This window comes from Aquarana catesbeiana, linkage group LG12, assembly GCF_042186555.1.
Source record: "Aquarana catesbeiana isolate 2022-GZ linkage group LG12, ASM4218655v1, whole genome shotgun sequence".
NCBI lineage: Eukaryota > Metazoa > Chordata > Amphibia > Anura > Ranidae > Aquarana > Aquarana catesbeiana.
Window position 1 is genome coordinate 87,906,111 of NC_133335.1, and position 19,240 is coordinate 87,925,350.

Here is a 19,240-nt window from a genome sequence, read left to right on the forward strand (position 1 = left end):
GTGGATGGATTGAAAGCAGCGCAGCCATTGGCTCGCGCTGCTGTCAATCACATCCAATGACGCGGCACGCCGGGGGGCGGGGCCGAGTGATACAGCGAGCGGCTATAGCTGCCGGCTGTATCACGGGAGCGCGCCCGCAATAACTATCCACCATGCGAGGGAGCTCGCATTAAGGTGGCTAGTTATTGCGGGGAGGAGCCGAGACAGCCGCCGAGGGACCCCAGAAAAGTAGGTTTGGGGCCACTCTGTACAGAACGAGCTGTACAGTGAAGGTAAGTATAACATGTTTGTTATTTTTAAAGAAAAAAAAAAACACCTTTACAACCCCTTTAAGTTCAGTGCATTTTCTCTTTAAACAAACCAACCTTCCTTGGCTGAGTATTTGAAGGCAGTATGTGTAACCTACAAAACCAGCCTTTCCACTCTTATCACTCACCCTCCCTTCTTGCTCATGACAACACTCCCTACAAGACAGAATAACCTACATCGGAAGTACTACGTATAGATAGAATTAGGTTATGGACATCTGGAATTCACAAAGTTTCTTATTTCCAGTTCAGGTGAGTGTCTAGATTATGGTATATTGTTAGGTGATACTTACTATATCTTTTCATTCATGGCCTCTCCTTGTGTCAGCAGATTTTTGGTGTGCTGACAGAAGGAAGCCAGGAATATAAAATGTGTATATTACAGGTCTAAAGAGTAATTTCCTTCCTTTCTCCCGCAACAACAGAACTTCCACCCTACATAACATACATACATACAGTATATACAGTAAAAAATCTCCCATAAAGGTACATGGCTCCCACGTAACACCTCATTTATTTGTTTCCTTCCTTCCCTCCTCTTTTCTTTTCTTTTCTTTTCTTTTCTTTTCTTTTCTTTTCTTTCTTCCTTCTTATTTTGTGCTTCTATTACTTACTTTTTATCTTTTTTCTTCCTATTTTGTTTCTCTATTCTTTTACTTTACATTTTTTCTTTTTTTTCCCCCTTTTAATTTTGTGCATCTGTTCTTTACCTCCCTTCCTTTCTTCTTATTTTGTCTCTATTCTTTTTTTCATTTCTTCTTTTATGTGTCTATATTTTACTTTACTTCTATCTTTTCTTCTTGATATCTTTCATTCCTTCCCTGTATTTTCCTTAATTGCTGGTTTACAGCCCTCAACTAACAGGACCTCTACCTCACTAGGTGGGACCACTATAAGCCCAATAGCAGGGGTGGCGCCGCCCCCCTAATCCATGCGCCCAACCCCTGATCTCCATGCAGGGTGCCGGAAGCATGGATTTCAATGGGTTTTTTTTTTAGGACATGATTAGAGCCTGAGGCTCTAATTTTCTACAAAAAAGGGTGGGCTCGGGGCGCAGAGCACTGCACCTGAGTCCACCCAGTTGTGTGACATTAGCTAATTAATATTCGCTAATGTCTTCTTGCTTCTTCTCCCGGCCAATCAGGAAGCAGGTTCTGAGACCCAATTGGCCAGGGAGCCTTTGGACTCCCAGCCAATCCGGTCTAAGGGCCCACTTCCTGTTCAGCCGGGAGGAGAAGCAATGGCCCTGTCAGCAACAGCCTCTTCCTGGAGCCTCACTCCAGATTCAGCTCGCCATCGGTCTCCTCCCTGCACCTGTACCACAGTATAAGGTAAGGCCATGGCTCGTGCACTGGGGGGGTTTGGTGCGAGTCGATCATCGCATTCCCGATTGATCGTTATTGCCGAGTGCCGGTGGGAGTGTGTAGTGCAAGTGCCCCCCCCCCCTCAATATTGAGCACCAGCCACCACTCCCTAATAGTTCCCTATATTCCCTATAGAGACATTTGTGGGACATACTTTCCCCATTCCCCCAAATGGCCCTTTAACTCCCACATAACACCTTAATTTATCCACCTTTCTTTCTTCTTCTTTTTTTTGTTGTCTCTATACAGTTGTGCTAAAAAATTTGCATACCCTGGCAGAAATCGTGACATTTTGGTAATAATCTTAAAAAATGTGACTGGCTGTGCCAAAAAACTCTCTTTTATTTAAGGATAGTGATCATAAGAAGCCATTTATTATCACATAGTTGTTTGTCTCCTTTTTAAATGATAACAGAAATGACCCCAAATGGCTCTGATCAAAAGTTAACATACTCTGGAATGTTTGGCCTTGGTACAAACACACGAGGTGACACACACGGGTCTAAATGGCAATTAAAGGTTAATTTCCCACATCTGTGGCTTTTTAAATTGCAATTAGTGTCTGTGTATAAACAATCAACAGAGAAGAAACGGTGCGGTCTAGTTAGGAATGAACTAACTAGCACTAAACAGGAGGGGAGGACGGAGGGAACACCCAAATCACATGGTAAACAAGTTGTAAAGGCCCAATAATAACCCGATGCAGTTAAATTCAACACAGATAAATTATATAAAAGTGAAGCAGAATACATTGAAATCAATGGAAACGCATGTCATTGCAAGCATTGAGGCACATGTCAAAGCACATTGACACGTGTTAACATTCAGAAGAAAGTGCACTGCAACCGACGTTATTAATGCACATTAATGTGTACAAATGGGCACAGACATGTATTTTAATGTGTTTTAAAGATTTTAATAGAAAAAGCTTTGAGGAAACTCATATGCTAAAGGTGTGACTAGTTCCTTAAGTCGCTTTGCATGTAAAAAATCATTAGCACACCTTGTTTCCATATATGCCTTAATATACATTGACTGGCTTTGGCCTTGTGTCGATGACATCATTCTGAGATCCTTCTGACATCATTCAAAATTCATGGACAGGTGTATTTGACATGCAGTTGAGTTGACCTCCTTTTGCCCTGCATCTGACCTTGCTGAAAAAAGGTTTTGCATTCTCATAGATTTGTATGGGATACAAAACCTGTTTAAAGTGAACAAAAGTCCATTGACACAGGTCCTTTGTCATTAGATGCAGTTAAATAAACATAATTTATAAACTGTATACCTAAGTGAAAAGCAGTTGTGGTTTCCACTTTAGCTACAGGCAAGTCCCACCCCTTTAGACCTCTTGTAGACGGATTTACTGATGTTTATACGCAGGGTCTCACTGGCAGAAAGATGCTGAAAAAAATAACACGTTCTGTAAAGACCTTGCATGTATACACATACGGGCGCATAGATATGCGTATGCCTACACACACGTAAAAATCATCTTTATCCTATTCTAACTTCCAGTGTTTCAAATTTTGTATACACGCTCATATATATTTGCGCATTGTTTTACTTTGTCTTTTAAGGTTACTTTTCGGCAAAAGCAAGGAAGTATAAAAAAAACCTCTGTAGTGTATTAACCACTTCAGCTCCGGAAAGGTTTACCCCCCTTCATGACCAGGCCATTTTTTGCGTCGTTTTAACTGACAATTGCGTGGTCGTGCGACGTTGTACAAAAACAAAATTGATGTCCCTTTTTTTCCCACAAATAGAGCTTTCTTTTGGTGGTGTCTGATCACCTCTGTGATTTTTATTTTTTGCACTATAAACAAAAAAAGAGCGACAATTTTGAAAAAAAAAACAATATTTTTTACTTTTTTGCTATAATAAATATCCCTCAATTTAAAAAAAACAAAAAAAAAAACAAATTCCTTCCTCAGTTTAGGCCAATATGTATTCTTCTACATATTTTCGGTAACATTTTTTTGCAATAAGCATATATTGATTGGTTTGCGCAAAAGTTATAGCGTCTGCAAGATAGGGGATAGATTAATGGCACTTTTATTATTATTATTTTTTTTAGCTAGTAATGGTGGTGATCTATGATTTTTATCGGGACTGCAACATTGCGGCAGGGAGATCGCACACTTTTGACACTTTTTTGGGACCATTGACATTTATACAGCCATCAGAGCTAAGAATAGCCACTGATTACTGTATAAATGTCACTGGCAGGGAAGGGGTTAACACTAGGGGGTGATCAAGAGGTTAACTGTGTATTCCCTAGGTGTGTTCTAACTGTGAGGGGATTGGACCGACTGGGAGAGAAAACAGATCGTTGTTTCTACTTAGTATGAACACACTATCTGTCTCCTCTCCCCTGACAGAACCGGGATTTGTGTGTTTACACACACATATCCCGGTTCTCGCTCTATCACGAGCGATCGCGGGTGCCTGGTGGTCATCGCGCCCGCCGGGCACGCGCATCAGCTCTGGGGACACGCTGCTGGTGTGCATGTGCGCCTGCTACAGCGTCTTAAAGACCCAACGTACAGCTACGATGGCTCGCCCAGGGGAGCCATCCTGCTGCAGCACAACTGCGGCGGCTGGTCTGGAAGCGGCTAACTGACAATTGCGCGGTCATGCGACACTATACCCTAACATTTTTGTCCTTTTTTTCCCCCACAAATAGAGCTTTCTTTTGGTGGTATTTGATTACCTTTGCGTTTTTATTTTTTTTTTTTTGTGCTAAAAAAAAATGACAAAAAAATACCAACAATTTTGAAAAAGAACCCAGTATTTTTTACTTTCTGCTTTAAAACATATCCAATGAAAAAGATTTAAAAAAAATCTAATTTCTGCATCAATTTAGGCCAATATGTATTCTGCTACATATTTTTGCTAAACAAAAATCACAATATATTGATTGGTTTGCGCAAAAGTTATAGCGTCTACAAAATATGGGATATTTTACTGCATATTAGTGACTGCAGATGTATCTTCTCTTTACACAATCATTCAGCATGATGATGCATTGCTGGCATTAAATTGGGCTCTAAGTAAAAGGGATGACATCCTACATTCTCAGAAATGTTTTTTGGGGAGGTACTAGATTTTTGTATCTCAAATATTTTTGGTACCATGGCCAATTTTATTCCCAGCAGGTTGGCGTGGCTATGGGCGTGAAATTCGCTCCCAGTCTAGTCAACTTGTTTATGGCTGAGTGGGAGGATAAACATGTCTTTAACAGACACCTCAATTGAGGTTCTATCAAAGATTTATTGATGATCTCCTGATTATTTGGGAGGGATCTAAGGAATCTGTACTTGAATTTGTACCTCACCTAAACCATAATGACAACAACATACAATTAGATTACCAATTAAGTGATAATTAAGTGATAATACAGGTATTTTGGATGTCACTATTGAGAGATGTGGGAATTAACTGGTCACGAGAGTTTATTTTAAGCCAACAGACCAAAACAGCTATCTATCAATTAAAAGTGGATATTAACCACTTGCTTACTGGGCACTTAAACCCCCCTCCTGCCGAGGCCAATTTTCAGCTTTCAGCGCTGTCGCACTTTGAATGACAATTGCGCGGTCATACAACACTGTACCAAAATGACATTTTTATCATTTTTTTCCCACAAATAGAGCTTTCTTTTGGTGGTATTTGATCACAGCTGGGATTTTTATTTTTTGCTAAACAAACAAAAAAAGATGGAAAATTTTGAAAAAAAAAAATCATGTTTCACAGTTTGTTATAAAATTTTGCAAACAGGTAATTTTTCTCCTTCATTGATATGCGCTGATGAGGTGGCACTGGTGGGCACTGATAGGCTGCACTGATGGGCACGGATAGGCACAGTTAAGGCGGCACTGATAGGCACAATTAAGGCAGCACTGATGGGGACAGATAAGGCGGTACTGATGGGCACAGATAAGGCGTCACTGATGGCCACTGATGGGCGCTGATGGGTGGCACTGATGGGTGGCACGGATAGGTGGCACTGATAGGCACTGATAGGTACCACTGATGGGGGGCACTGATGGGCGGCACTGATGGGGGGCACTGATGGGCAGTGATGGGCGGCACTGATGGGCACTTATGGGCACTGGTAGGTGACACTGATGGGCACTGATAGGTGGCACTGATGTGCAGCACTGTTGTGGCACTGATGTGGGCGCTGATGGGTGGCACTGTGGGCGCTGATAGGTGGCACTGATGGGTGGCACTGTGGGCACTGATGGGTGGCACTGTGGGCACTGATGGATGGCACTGTGGGCATTGATGGATGGCACTGTGGGCACTGATGGGTGACACTGTTGGGCACTGGTAGGCGGCACTGTTCCCTTTTCTTAGGTGTCACTGGCAGGGGGCAGATGATCACCGTGATCGGGACTGATGTCCCTCTCACGGCCGCCAGTGATCTGCTTTTTTTTTTCCTCCTCGCGCTGTCAGCGCGAGGAGAAAAAATAGCCAATTACCGACTCTGTTTACATCACATGATCAGCTGTCATTGGCTGACAGCTGATCATGTGGTAAGGGGTCGGGACCGACCCCTTACTCTGATCTGTGTTAAGGCGAGTCTCATAGACTCGCTGATCACCGAGCGCGCCGTGTGCGCCCTGCAGGGGGCGCGCAGGCCGCTCGTGCACGGCACGACATCAATAGACGTAGTCCCGGCAATGTAGATCCGCGCTGTTGCCGTCATTTGGCAATAGCGCGGATATGAAGCGGTTATCCAGCATGGATTAGAAACATACCAAAGGGTCAAATGCTAAGGGTTAGATGTAACTGTACTAAGCAGGAAGATTTTCTTATGCAGGAGAATGTCCATAAAGAGAAATTCTTACAAAAAGGTTATAGGGAGGATATTTTGGATAAAACAATTGATGAAGTAGCTAATATACCAAGATCCCAATGCCCAGCTAAGAAAGATCAACAGCCCCCCTCGGACCAGCATCAGTGGGGATTTATTTCCAACTTCCATTACCAGCATAGGGAAATTGAACAGATTTTGAAAAAATATTGGTACATCCTATGTATGGATAAAGATATGGGTCCCGTCCTACCTAATCATCCAAAATTTATATATAGAAAGGCCTCAAATTTTGGGGACAAGGTGGTAAAAAAGATTTTGGCTCCACCTGGTCAACAAAAAATTCAATTGATTTTAAAGGATTCTACCTGTGCAGAAAATGCATTTCATGTAGAACAGTAAAAACTATTAATGGGGGTATCTCCACTCCAAAACATTGATAACAGATCATTTTCCATAGATGAATTTATCACATGTAATACTTAACATGTGGTGTATATATTGTGGTGCCCGTGTGGTTTACATTATGTCGGGAGAACTAAAAGATTTCTTAAGATTCATATTGCTGAACATGAAGCTAATATAAAGAAAGTATTTAAAAAGCATAGTGTGTCCCTTCATTTTAGAGAAAAACATAACCAAGATCCTGCGGTACGTGTGGGATGCACTGTGTTTTTCCATCATGGAGGGGCTCCAATCGGGTTAGAGATTTATCACAAAGAGAAACTAAGTGGATTTTTCTATTAAATAGTTTGGCTTCTAGAGGGTTAAACATAGAGCTGGATCTAAACTGTTTCATAAGTAATTTTTTATAAAAATATATGAATTATTGTTGGATTTATAAGCTTATAATTATAGTTAATTATGACATTTTTAGCAGTTTATGTGGTTTAGCTTTATCAGGGGTTGTTTATAATGGCAGCATTTTTTTTATGTGCTGTCTTGCATATCAACTATGCTGATATTTGGTAATTTACTTATGATAATACCAATTGCTCTTCAATATGATGTTGTGCGGAGTAAAGACTGTGCATATCATGGTTGCGGGGACATGCAGTTAGCGCATGTGCTGATGGGTAGTCATTACCATTAACATATGGGAAATTACAAAAGGGAGGTTGCCGTGCCGTACAGCCAATCCCATGGGTAAGTTGTGATGACGAAATGCTGGGACGTGGCTGTACGGCAACCATTAGTGACATCAGAAGCAATACCGGAAGTGACGTTCCGGCGGTGACAATTCCGGTGTGGGTAAGAAACTACTACACACTGAGTTCGTTGTGACAATGCTTTGCCAGTCTCACGCTGCTACAGTGGATGTATCAATTTTATTTTAACCTGTGTGAGTGCAATGTTTGAAAACTTTTTTTAATACATTTTTGATCAAACGTTACTGCACTATTGTAGCACTTTGTTTTCTTATATATGGATCTTTCCATGGGATCAATCACATGGATGGGAGATCGATGGATGATTTAACCCTATATAGGTTGATGCTTATTTGCCGAGCATGAGAGTGTAAGGTAACTTCATTTGGTGAATGTTCACCCAGAGGGGATTGGAATCACTGTTTGCATGTGGTGTGGTGGATGAACAATATTGAATCTGCTGTCAATGCATTATGAGTCTTTATTGATTAATCACTGTCACATTTAAGAACTTATTCAGTCAATGGACTTTTGCTTTTGTTTTGTTTCTTTATCTTTTGTCACTGGGTGATTCTCATATTATTCAATGTTATTTTAGTTATTGATTTACAACACCACTATTCACTTTAGTAGTTTATACAGTAGTTTGTTTCATATTTTTATTTATTTATTTATTTTACTAGTAATGTCAGCGATCAGCAACTTATAGAGGGACTGTGACATTGCGGTGGCCAAATTGGACACCTAACTGACACTTTGTCACAGATCAGCTGCGGAGCTGATCTGTGTGTTACTGGCTGCATACGTGTTTTACCTTTTACTGCTGTAAGTCGGCTGGCATCTGTGGTTCCCCCAGCTTGTGTTCAGCTCTTACTGCACTTATCAGCTATGGGTGTCGCCGGCTTCACCTGATGCTTAATATATCTTCCTTCCTGCTACTTCCTCATAGTTGCCAACAGTCCCGATTTTCCCGGGACAATCCCGATTTTGGGACCCTTGTCCCGATCGGAGGCTGTCCCGATTTGGGATTTCGCCTTTTCACCATGGAAAAATGGGAATGTTTGGCTCTGCAGCAGTTCTGGCTCTGGCTCCAACAAAATGGCCCGCCGGCACTGCCACGAGAGCTTTTCCCTTGTGTTCAGCTACATCTCCTCTCGTTCCTCGTGTTCGGTGGAGAGGGGAGGGGCCGATCCATGCAGCCAATGAATCGGCTTCTCTCTTCACAATTCTCCAGCCGGGGTTAGCTGCACGGATCGGCCCCTCCCCTCTCCACTGAATACGAGGAACGAGAGGAGATGTAGCTAGACTGCAGCCAACACTCCGCTGGGGGCACTGATTTAAGAGGCACTCCCCTGGGGGCACTGATTTAAGAGGGACTCTGCTGGGGACACCTGATGTAATAGACACTCTGCTGGGGACACCTGATGTAAGAGGCATTCTGCTGGGGACACCTGATGTAAGAAGTACTGTACTGAGGACACCTGATGTAAGGAGGCACTCCGCTGGGGACAAGTGATGTAAGAGGTACTGTACTGGCGACACCTGATGTAAGAGGCACTCCGCTGGGGACACCTAATGTAAGAGGCACTCCGCTGGGGACACCTAATGTAAGAGGCACTCCACTGGGGATACCTGATGTAAGAGGTACTGTACTGGGGACAGCTGATGTAAGGAGGCACTCTGCTGGGGACACCTGATGTAATCAGGGACTCTGCTGGGAATGCCTGATGGAAGGAGGCACTCCCCTGGGGACACCCGATGTAAGGACGGACTCTGCTGGGGGCACCTGATGCAAGGACGGACTCTGCTGGGGGCACCTGATGGCATCTGGTGGCAGGCGACGTGGCAGGTGACACACTCAGGGGTCCTACTGATTCTGGATTCTGCTGAGTTGAATGATTTCATTCTATATTACAATGTAATAATAGTAATAATGCGCTTCAATCATCCTGACACCACAACAACCATGGAGCTGGGATGATTGAAGCGCTAACAGCAGGTGTTTGGAGTATCTTTATCTGCTGATTTGTTAAACTCTGGAATACACATTTCTATTGTGGTATAGGATCTGGGCCTGCGGTCCCTCCATCCCTCTTTCCTTCCTTCTCTCTTCTTCCCTCCTTCTTTCCTTCTTTCTCTCTCCCTCCCTCCCTCTTTTCCCCTTTCTTTCTCATCTCTCATTCATCTCAGACTCTAGCCACACCCCCATTTGAAACACGCCCATATAAGCCATGCCCACTATTTCACGTAAACCACGCCCATTTTTTGGCGCAGCACATGCCGCATTTTTCTTTTTTCCCTATGTCACTCCTACAAACGCATGCCCCGCCCCTAATTATAATAAGACTCCGCCTACAGCCAAAAAAGTGTCCCTATACATTTTTTTTACAATGTTGGCAACTATGCTTCCTGTCCAGCCTCCGATATGCCTGTCTCTATTTAAATTCCACTCAGACCAGTTTCTGGTTGCTTGAGCCACACTTCCTGAGTGCCTTTCGTGCAAACTTTCCTAACCTGACTTGTTGTGAACTGATCTCTTGTGTACCGACTTGGCTAGTTCTACTGATTACGTTGTCTGCTGCCCACCCTGACCTTGGCTCGCTATCCGGCTTAGCTTTTGCTCCATCCATCCATCCATCTGTGTCTGCACAGTGTCTTCAGATATTCTCCTCATGAGCAGGGTGAACCTGGGGGTCATGACCTGGGGTCAGCACGCAGCTAAGTCCAAACTCCGTTGAGGGGGCCCCTGGCAGAATACCGGCTGGCCCTTAGATTGCACGCCCTGGGGGATCCTGATGTCACCTGCTCACCTGTGGGCTTACACCAGTAGCACCGTGACAGTTTGCTCAAGCCATGAGCTCCTCAGAGAGACTGTCACCGACCGAAGACCAAATGCAACACCTAGTTCAGAGACTTAACGCCCAGCAAGCAAAGAAAGAGCAAATAATGCTGTTTCTACAGGATCTTACCTCCTGCCTAGATCGTCTGCAAGTCGCTGCAACCTCGGCTCCTTCGGCTCCTGCTTCTGCCTCATCTGCTCCCATGTTACCTGCTACACCTGGCAATTACTGCTTGCATCTGCCACCACCACCTAATTTTTCTGGTGATCCTAAGGCTTGTCATGGCTTCATTAATCACTGTTCCATCCACTTTGAACTTTCCAGCCACCATTTTCCAACAGATCGCACCAAAGTGGCATATATCATCTCCCTCCTTTCTGGTGATGCCCTAGCTTGGGCCTCCCCACTCTGAGAATGACACGATCCTATCACCTCCAACCTCCAGGCCTTTTTGGATGAATTCCGGAAAACTTTTGATGAGCCCAGCAGAGTGTCTTCTGCTGTTGGGGCTCTCCTTCATCTTCGTCAGCAAGGAATGACAGTTTGCCAATATGCAGTTCAATTCCGTACGCTGGCCGCTGAACTCAAATGGAATAATGCGGCTCTTTCTGCTACCTTCTGGCAAGGCCTATCTGAGCTTGTAAAGAATGAACTCGCTGGACGCACCATCCCTACCACACTTGATGATTTAATCGCATTGAGCATTCAAATAGACATTTGCTTCCAGGAGCGGGCCCTGAAGAGATCCAGATCCAGTCGTCCTCCTGCTGGCTGTCCAGCATAGGTAGTCCAAAGACTTATGGAACCCTCTCTGTCTCCAACCTCTCAAACGTTGGAAGAACCTATGCAGCTTGGGCGAACTCGCCTCACTCCAGAGGAACATGCCTGGCGCATAGGTTTGGGCTTGTGCCTTTACTGTGGTGGTAAAGGACTTTTTTTGAACTCCTGTCCAGCTTGTCCAGGAAACTGCAGGGTCTAGGTCACTTTGATGGAGGTGATCTATGGTTGCAGAAAGACTCCCCGCATCTTGATTGGAACTCTGGATTGGCTTGGGGCCCTCAGTGTCATAAACAATGTGTTTTCAAGGTACTACCACCTCCTTCCGTCCTTCTGGCTGAAACCTCCACAACTCCCATGTTGCCTTCCCAATATCAGTCCTTCCATGATGTTTTCTGCAAAAAGTCCGCTGATCACCTTCCTCCTCACAGAGCTCCATTGATCTGTTACCAGGGACCTCTCCTCCTCGAGATGCCCCAGCTGTCTTCCAAAACTTGGTTAATGAGATCTTTCGCGACCTTCTGTATGTCTGTGTTATTGTATATCTGGATGATATTCTTATTTTCTCACCATCGTCTCGATGTGAAAGCTGTGCTGCAGTGACTACGGACAATTGTCTCTATGCTAAATTAGAGAAGTGCCTATTTGAACAAACACAAGTTCAATTCCTGGGCTACATAATCTCATATCAGGGCCTCCTCATTGCCCCAGCCAAACTTTGGGCCATCTCTGAGTGGCCTCAGCCCTCTGGTCTTAAAGCCATCCAACGCTTTTTAGGCTTCACCAATTACTATCGCCAATTCATTCGTAACTACTCCACTTTGGGGGGCTCCTATTACATCTCCCACCCGCAATAGTGTCAATGCCAGGCTCTGGTCCCTTGAAGCTATTGATGCTTTCCACAAACTCAAGGCAGCCTTCCTCTCTGCCCCAATTCTCCTACGTCCAGACATTACGAAACCCTTTTCTTTGGAGGTTGATGCCTCTTCAGTAGGAGTCGGTGCCGTCCTACTCCAAGCTCAGAAGGGCAAGTCTCAGCCTTGGAGATTCTTTTCCAAAAAGTTTTCGGATGCAGAAAATAACTATACCATTGGGGACCTTGAGCTACTGGGCATTAAACTAGCTCTTCAAGAATGGCAACATCTACTAGAGGGCTCCCCCCATTGCATCACCATCTATACTGATCATAAAAATCTGCAGTATTAACGATCAGCAAAATGCTTGAACCCACGCCAAGCTCGCTGGGCTCTCTTTTTCGCCCGCTTCAACTTCAACATTACCTTTCGTCCTGGTGCGAAAAATGTTCATGCCGATGCCTTGTCCAGGTCGTTCGATGTCAATGATTATGAGAATCACCTAGATCCTGGTTCCATCATCCCTTCGCATCGAATTCTAGCCACTACTCAGCTCTGGCCTACACAGCCTCCTCCAGGTAAAACTTTTGTGCTTCCCACACTACGTCCAAAACTGGGCACGCGACTCCAAGTTCTCTGGACATCCTGGTATACATCGTACTTGTGACCTTCTTCAGCATCGCTACTGGTGGCTCTCTCTTCGTAAGGATGTCAAAGAGTACGTTCAAGCTTGTACGGTTTGTGTACTATCCAAGTCTTCCACGTCCGCCCCAGCTGGGTTGCTTCTGCCCTTACCAGTTCCCAACATACATTGGAATTGTATTTCCATGGATTTTATCTCGGATCTGCCCCCCTCAACAGGTTCTACAGTCATCTGGGTAGTGGTGGATTGGTTCTACAAAATGTGCCACTTGATTCCTCTCCCAGGCCTACCTACAGCTACCAGTCTTGCCATGACTTTCATCAAGGAGATCTTTCGTCTCCATGGGATGCATTCACACATTGTCTCTGACAAGGGAGTTCAATTTACAGCTCGGTTTTGGAGAGCCTTGGCCAGCTTCTTCAGGATTAAATTGGATTTTTCATCTGCCTTTCATCCCCTGTCCAATGGGCAAACAGAACGTGTCAATCAAAATGTAGAATGTTTTCTCTGTGCCTTCATCTCAGCCCACCAAGATGACTGGGTGGACCTTTTGCCCTGGGCAGAGTTTGCCTTACACCAACACTCCAATGCCAGTTCTGGAAAATCTCCCTTCTTCACTGTTTACGGGTAGCATCCATCCATTCCCTTTCCTGTTCCCATCTCTCCTCTTGTACCAGCAGCAGTTGAAACCCAAAGGACCTTCAACTCAGTCTGGGAAGAAGTTTGTAAGAATCTTCATCTGGCTGCTTCCAGGCATAAAACGGCAGCGGATCGTCATCGTCATCCTGGTTCTAAGTTCCTACCTGGTGATAGAGTTTGGCTCTCTACCAAGCACATCGGACTCCGGGTGCCCTCGATGAAATTTGCCCCTCGCTTCATTGGTCCCTTTCCCATTCTCCATCAGATCAATCCAGTTGCTTTCAAGCTCCGTTTGCCCTCTCATCTCAGGTTCCCCAATGCCTTCCATGTCTCCCTACTCAGGCCACTGGTCCTCAATCGCTTCTCTTGCCCTTCTTCTCACCCCGATCCTGTGGCAGATACCACAGATCAGTATGAGATTAAAGAAATATTGGACTCCAAATACTCCTAAGGGAAGCTACTGTATTTGATTGATTAGAAGGGCTATAGCCCAGGGGAGAGGTCTTGGGTTCCTGCTGCAGATGTCTCAGCCCCTCGATTGGTGACCAATTTCCATCAGAAATTTCCCTCCAAGCAAGACCCTAGATATCTAGATATGTAGGGGGAACTCGTAAACGGGGGGGGGGGGGGGGGGTACTGTCACAGATCAGCTGCGGAGCTGATCTGAGTCTAACTGGCTGCACACGTGGTGTTTTACCTTTTACTGCTGTGGGTCGGCTGGCACCTGTGGTTCCACAAGCTTGTGTTCAGCTCTTGCTGCACTTAGCAGCTATGGGTGTCGCCGGCTTCACCTGATGCTTAATATATCTTACTTCCTGCTACTTCCTGTCAAGACTCCCATATGCCTCTCTATTTAAATTCCACTCAGACCAGTTTCTGGTTGCTTGAGAAACACTTGTTCCTGAGCGCCTTTCATGCAAACTTTCCTAACCTGACTTGTTGTGAACTGATCTCTTGTGTACCGACTTGGCTAGTTCTCCTGATTATGTTGTCTGCTGCCCGCCCTGACCTTGGCTCGCTATCCGGCTCTCCTTTTGCTCCATCCCTCCATCCATCCGCATCCGGGGGTTGTGACCTGGGGTCAGCACGCAGCTAAGTCCAAACTCCCATGAGGGGGTCCCTTGCAGAATACTGGCTGGCCCTTAGATTTCACTCCCTGGGAGATCCCGTGTCACCCTTGTCACCTGATCGCCTGTGGGCTCACACCAGTTGCACCGTGGCACACTTTTGACACTTTTTTGGGGACCAGTGACACTAATACACTGATCAGTGCTAAAAATATGCACTGTCACTGTACTAATGAAACTGGCTGGGAAGGGGTTAACATCAGGAGTGATCAAAGGGTTAAAGTGTTACTAAACTCAGAACCTGCATTTACTATATCTAGTCTCACCCAGTACACAGTACATGGAAATGCAATAGTTTTAGTACATATAAACTGATAAATGCCTTTTCTGATCAGCTGTATATATCAGTTAGAGCAATCTTGTGTGTGCTGATAAATTGTAGAAGGAGTTTTCATTTCTCCCACAATTGTCCTATCAGGCTTCAAGACCCCTGATTCTCTGTCTGAACATGTCTGGACAGTGCTGATTGGCCCTGTGCTGATCACATGCACCCTCCGAAGAAAAAAAAAACCTCTCTAGCAATACACACCAAGCTGAGCATGTGCGGCCTGACTCTATAGACTCTGTAAATATTAGGTTATTTTTTGTCCTAAACACTAAGCTGCAAACACTGCATTTTTTTCACCTGTGCGCTGGAAGCACTATACATTTTTGTAAAATGTCCAGGTTACTCTAAAATCTTGGTGCTACATTAAAGCTTAAAGTGACCAGATCTCTTCCTAGTCTCCCGTGTATGCAGCACTTGGTTTTTAAGGCCTGCTGGACTTTTTACAAAAAGTAAATTGTGTATGCAGTCACTGGGAGGCAGTTGTGTTATCACAGAGGCAGCCTACACACACATGCAGCTTTCAACATCCTCTGCTTCACATAAAAAGGAACTAAAAGTCTGCAAATACTCTCCTCTGCTCTAGCAATGTGGCTTCCTCCAGCACATTCGCCGGCACTTACATCCTCTTCCTGGTTTCTTTCAAGGTCGGGGGTCTTTGGCTGTCTTGATAGACACTTTTTTGCCCATCATTATGATAAGCCAAAAGGAATGGGTAGGGGCGGCGCTAAGAGGCAAGCCCCCCCCCCCCTAATTACCTGAAGTGTTGACCAGAACAGCCTGTTTTTAAAGCACAATGGTGGCCATAAACCAAAAAAGTGGGAGCAATGGGAGTATTTTTTTCCCCAAACAAATTGGAAAGTTGGGAGTATTTTATTACAAAAGTGATGCTATGGGGGATATTTACTAAAGCTGGGGCATTTAGAGTCTGGTGCAGCTCTGTATGAAATCAGCGAATCAGCTTCTAACTTCTGCTAGTTCAACTTTGACCACAAAAAAAATTTAAAAAATGGAAGCTAATTGGTTTCTATGCAGAGCTGCACCAGATTTTGCACGCTCCAGTTTTAGTAAATCAACCCCAATATGTCTCTTCTGCAATAAAGGCTTCTTATGTTCCTTCTATTGCAATCTTTTTCACAGTGTGCACTGAGCTGCACACTGCTCACCAATGTAGTTCTTAAAACACAGGAATGAATGGACAGAAATACAAATCGTTTAGCAAACAAATATATGTATAAACTGGGGGTAGAAACAGTAATACATACAGTACATTATTCATTGCTGCAGCAGATTCCTGTCTGGTTCTCTTTTTCCAATGCTTCGGTTTGTAGTGGCTGGGGATTTGCTGTGCTGATATAAAATGCAGGAGCGCTGGTCCTGTACGTATCATTCATGATGATATCAGATTGTAACTATTGGCCAGCCTGTCAAAGAGAAGAGGCTACAGGGGAGTGGTCGACCGAGGAATAAGTTATTACAGCTTATTTCTCTGCCCCTAGATCTTACAGTGGAAGGGGGGCACTCTAAGGGTATTAAAAAAATTCCAGTGTTTAGTTCTAAAATAAATATAAATGACAATAATAAGGTGGAACTAAACCCTCCTATCCTTTACAGCCAAGGATGCTGCCATCTTAGGCTCTGTATGATCTGTAGTTGCCATGGTACTGCACATGTGATCAGTTATGACACCAGACATTTCACAGCTTGACAGTTTAGTTGTGGGCACAAGCAACTGTGATAATTATCATTCACAGTGTGCCTTGAATGTAACCGTTTTGGGAAGCTGTTAAATGAAAAAAAGGAAGTATTACCCCAAAAACTAAATTCTTAGATATGCTGTCATTTTCTTTTTTGACCACTTCAATACCAGGCACTTTCACCCCCTTCCTGCCCAGACCAATTTCCAGCTTTTAGCACTGTCACACTTTGAATGACATTTGCATGGTCATGCAACACTGTACCCAAATGAATTTTTTATTTTTTCACACAAATAGAGTTAATTTGGTGGTATTTAATCACCACTGGGTGTTTTATCTCTTACTAAATAAATGAAAAAAGATTAAAATTTTTCAAAAAAACCCCGCATTTTTCTTTGTTTCTCTAAAATGCATTAGGGCAAAACTGTATTCTGCTCCATTTCTTTGGTAAAAATAACCCAAATCAGTGTATATTATTTAGTCTGCGTGAAAGTTATAGAGTCCACAAACTATGGTATACAGTATCTCACAAAAGTGAGTACACCCCTCACATTTTTGTAAATATTTTATTTTATCTTTTCATGTGACAACACTGAAGAAATGACACTTTGCTACAATGTAAAGTAGTGAGTGTACAGCTCGTATAATGCCGCATACACACAGCCGGACTTGCCAGTGGGCTAAACTCAGTCGGCATTTCTGACAGAAAGATTTAGAACATATTCTACATCTGAGTCTGTCGGAAATGCCGACAGAAAAAGTCAGATGGGGCATACACATGGTCGGAATGTCCGACCGAAAGCTCCCATCGGACTTTTTCTGTCGGGAAGTCCGGCCGTGTCTACGCGGCATAACAGTGTATATTTGCTGTCCCCTCAAAATAACTTAACACGCAGACATTAATGTCTAAACCACTGGAAACAAAAGTGAGTACACCCCTAAGTAAAAATGTCCAAATTGGGCCCAATTAGCCATCTTCCCTCCTCGTTAGTGTTACAAGGTCTCAGGTGTGAATAGGGACCGGGTGTGTTAAATTTGGTGTTATCGCTCTCACTCTCTCATACTGGTCACTGGAAGTTCAACATGGCACCTAAGAACATGGCAAAGAACTCTGAGGATCTGAAAAATATAATTGTTGCTTTACATAAAGATGGCTTAGGCTATAAGAATATTGCCAAGACCCTGAAACTGAGCTGCAGCACAGTGGCCAAGACCATACAGCGGTTTAACAGGACAGGTTCCACTCAGAACAGGCCTCATCATGGTCAATCAAAGAAGTTGAGTGCACGTGCTCAGCGTCATATCCAGAGGTTGTCTTTGATAAATAGATGTATGAGTGCTGCCAGCATTGCTGCAGAGGTTGAAGAGGTGGGGGGTCAGCCTGTCAGTACTCTGCACACTGCATCAAATTGGTTTGCATGGCTGTCATCCCAGAAGGAAGCCTCTTCTAAAGATGATTCACAAGAAAGTCTGCAAACAGTTTGCTGAAGATAAGCAGACTAAGGACATGGATTACAGGAACCATGTCCTGTGGTCTAATGAGACCAAGATAAACTTATTTGGTTCAGATGATGTCAATCGTGTGTGGCGAAAACCAGGTGAGGAGTACAAAGACAAGTGTGTCTTGCCTACAGACAAGCATGGTGGTGGGAGTGTCATGGTCTGGGGCTGCATGAGTGCTGCCGACACTGGGGAGCTACAGTTCATTGAGGGAATCATGAATGCCAACATGTACTGTGACATATTGAAGCAGAGCAAGATTGCCTCCCTTCAGAGACTGGGCCGCAGGGCAGTATTTTAACATGGTAATGACCCCAAACACACCTCCAAGATGACCACTGCCTTGCTAAAGAAGCTGAGGGTAAAGGTGATGGACTGGCCAAGCATGTCTCCAGACCTAAACCCTATTGAACATCTGTGTGGCATCCTCAAATGGAAGGTGGAGGCAGTGGCGTATCTAGGGTATGGCAGATATGGCAAGTGCCATGGGCGCCACCTGAAGGGGGCGCTGGTGAGTGGCTGGGCAGCAAGGCACTTTCCAGGGCATACCTGCCAACAGTCAAGATTTTGCTAGGATATTTCTGGGCTGTGGCCATCCTGGGTAGTTTCCCTAAAAATTGTTTTTGTCCCAGGCAAGGATGGACTGGGCCGAGTTGTCTGATCCCCCCCCCCTAAAAAAGATGAACTGCTCCGGCTTGTCATCACCTGGCACCGCCCACACAGTATGCTAAGCTAACAGCCAGCTACTAGCTGAAAAGATAGCAGGGGCTGCACAGTGTCCTAGTCAATCAGTGCCCTGGATAAAGAAGGCTCCGCCATCACAGGTGTCAGCTGACTGCCATCACATGACATGAAAGATGGCCACCACCTGCTGCATGCTGCTGGTTCCCTCAGCCTTGATGTGTCTATTATCTGGAGAACGCTCTCTGGGAGCATCAGCACTGTGCCCAGGAGGAGGGGGGACGCTGTATCCTGGGCTGCACTGAAGGACACCATCAAGCAGAAGAAAGGGTGAGCAGTACAGGCTGACTGTAGGAAGGAGGAAGATCATAGAGGTGAGGACAGGGATGGAGCTCTGCTAGATAATGTGATGGCTGGAGAAGGTGGGAGCTCATTATAGAGCTGATACAAGGAGGGGCTTCCATTGTTTATGTGACACCTAAAGAGGATGGAGGAGTGCTGAGTCTCTCTCTCTC

At 44.6% G+C, this 19,240-nt stretch overlaps 1 protein-coding gene across 2 annotated transcripts in view; it reads left to right on the forward strand.

Annotated features, from left to right (window-relative positions):
* Positions 1-404: 404 nt before the first annotated feature.
* Positions 405-19,240, forward strand: part of CARD14 (caspase recruitment domain family member 14) — a 159,233-nt gene continuing 140,397 nt past the window's right edge. For both annotated transcript variants that reach the window (XM_073608188.1, XM_073608192.1), the window contains exon 1: positions 405-560. The gene's annotated coding sequence lies outside the window, so the exon portion shown is untranslated. The remainder of the gene's footprint in view (positions 561-19,240) is intronic.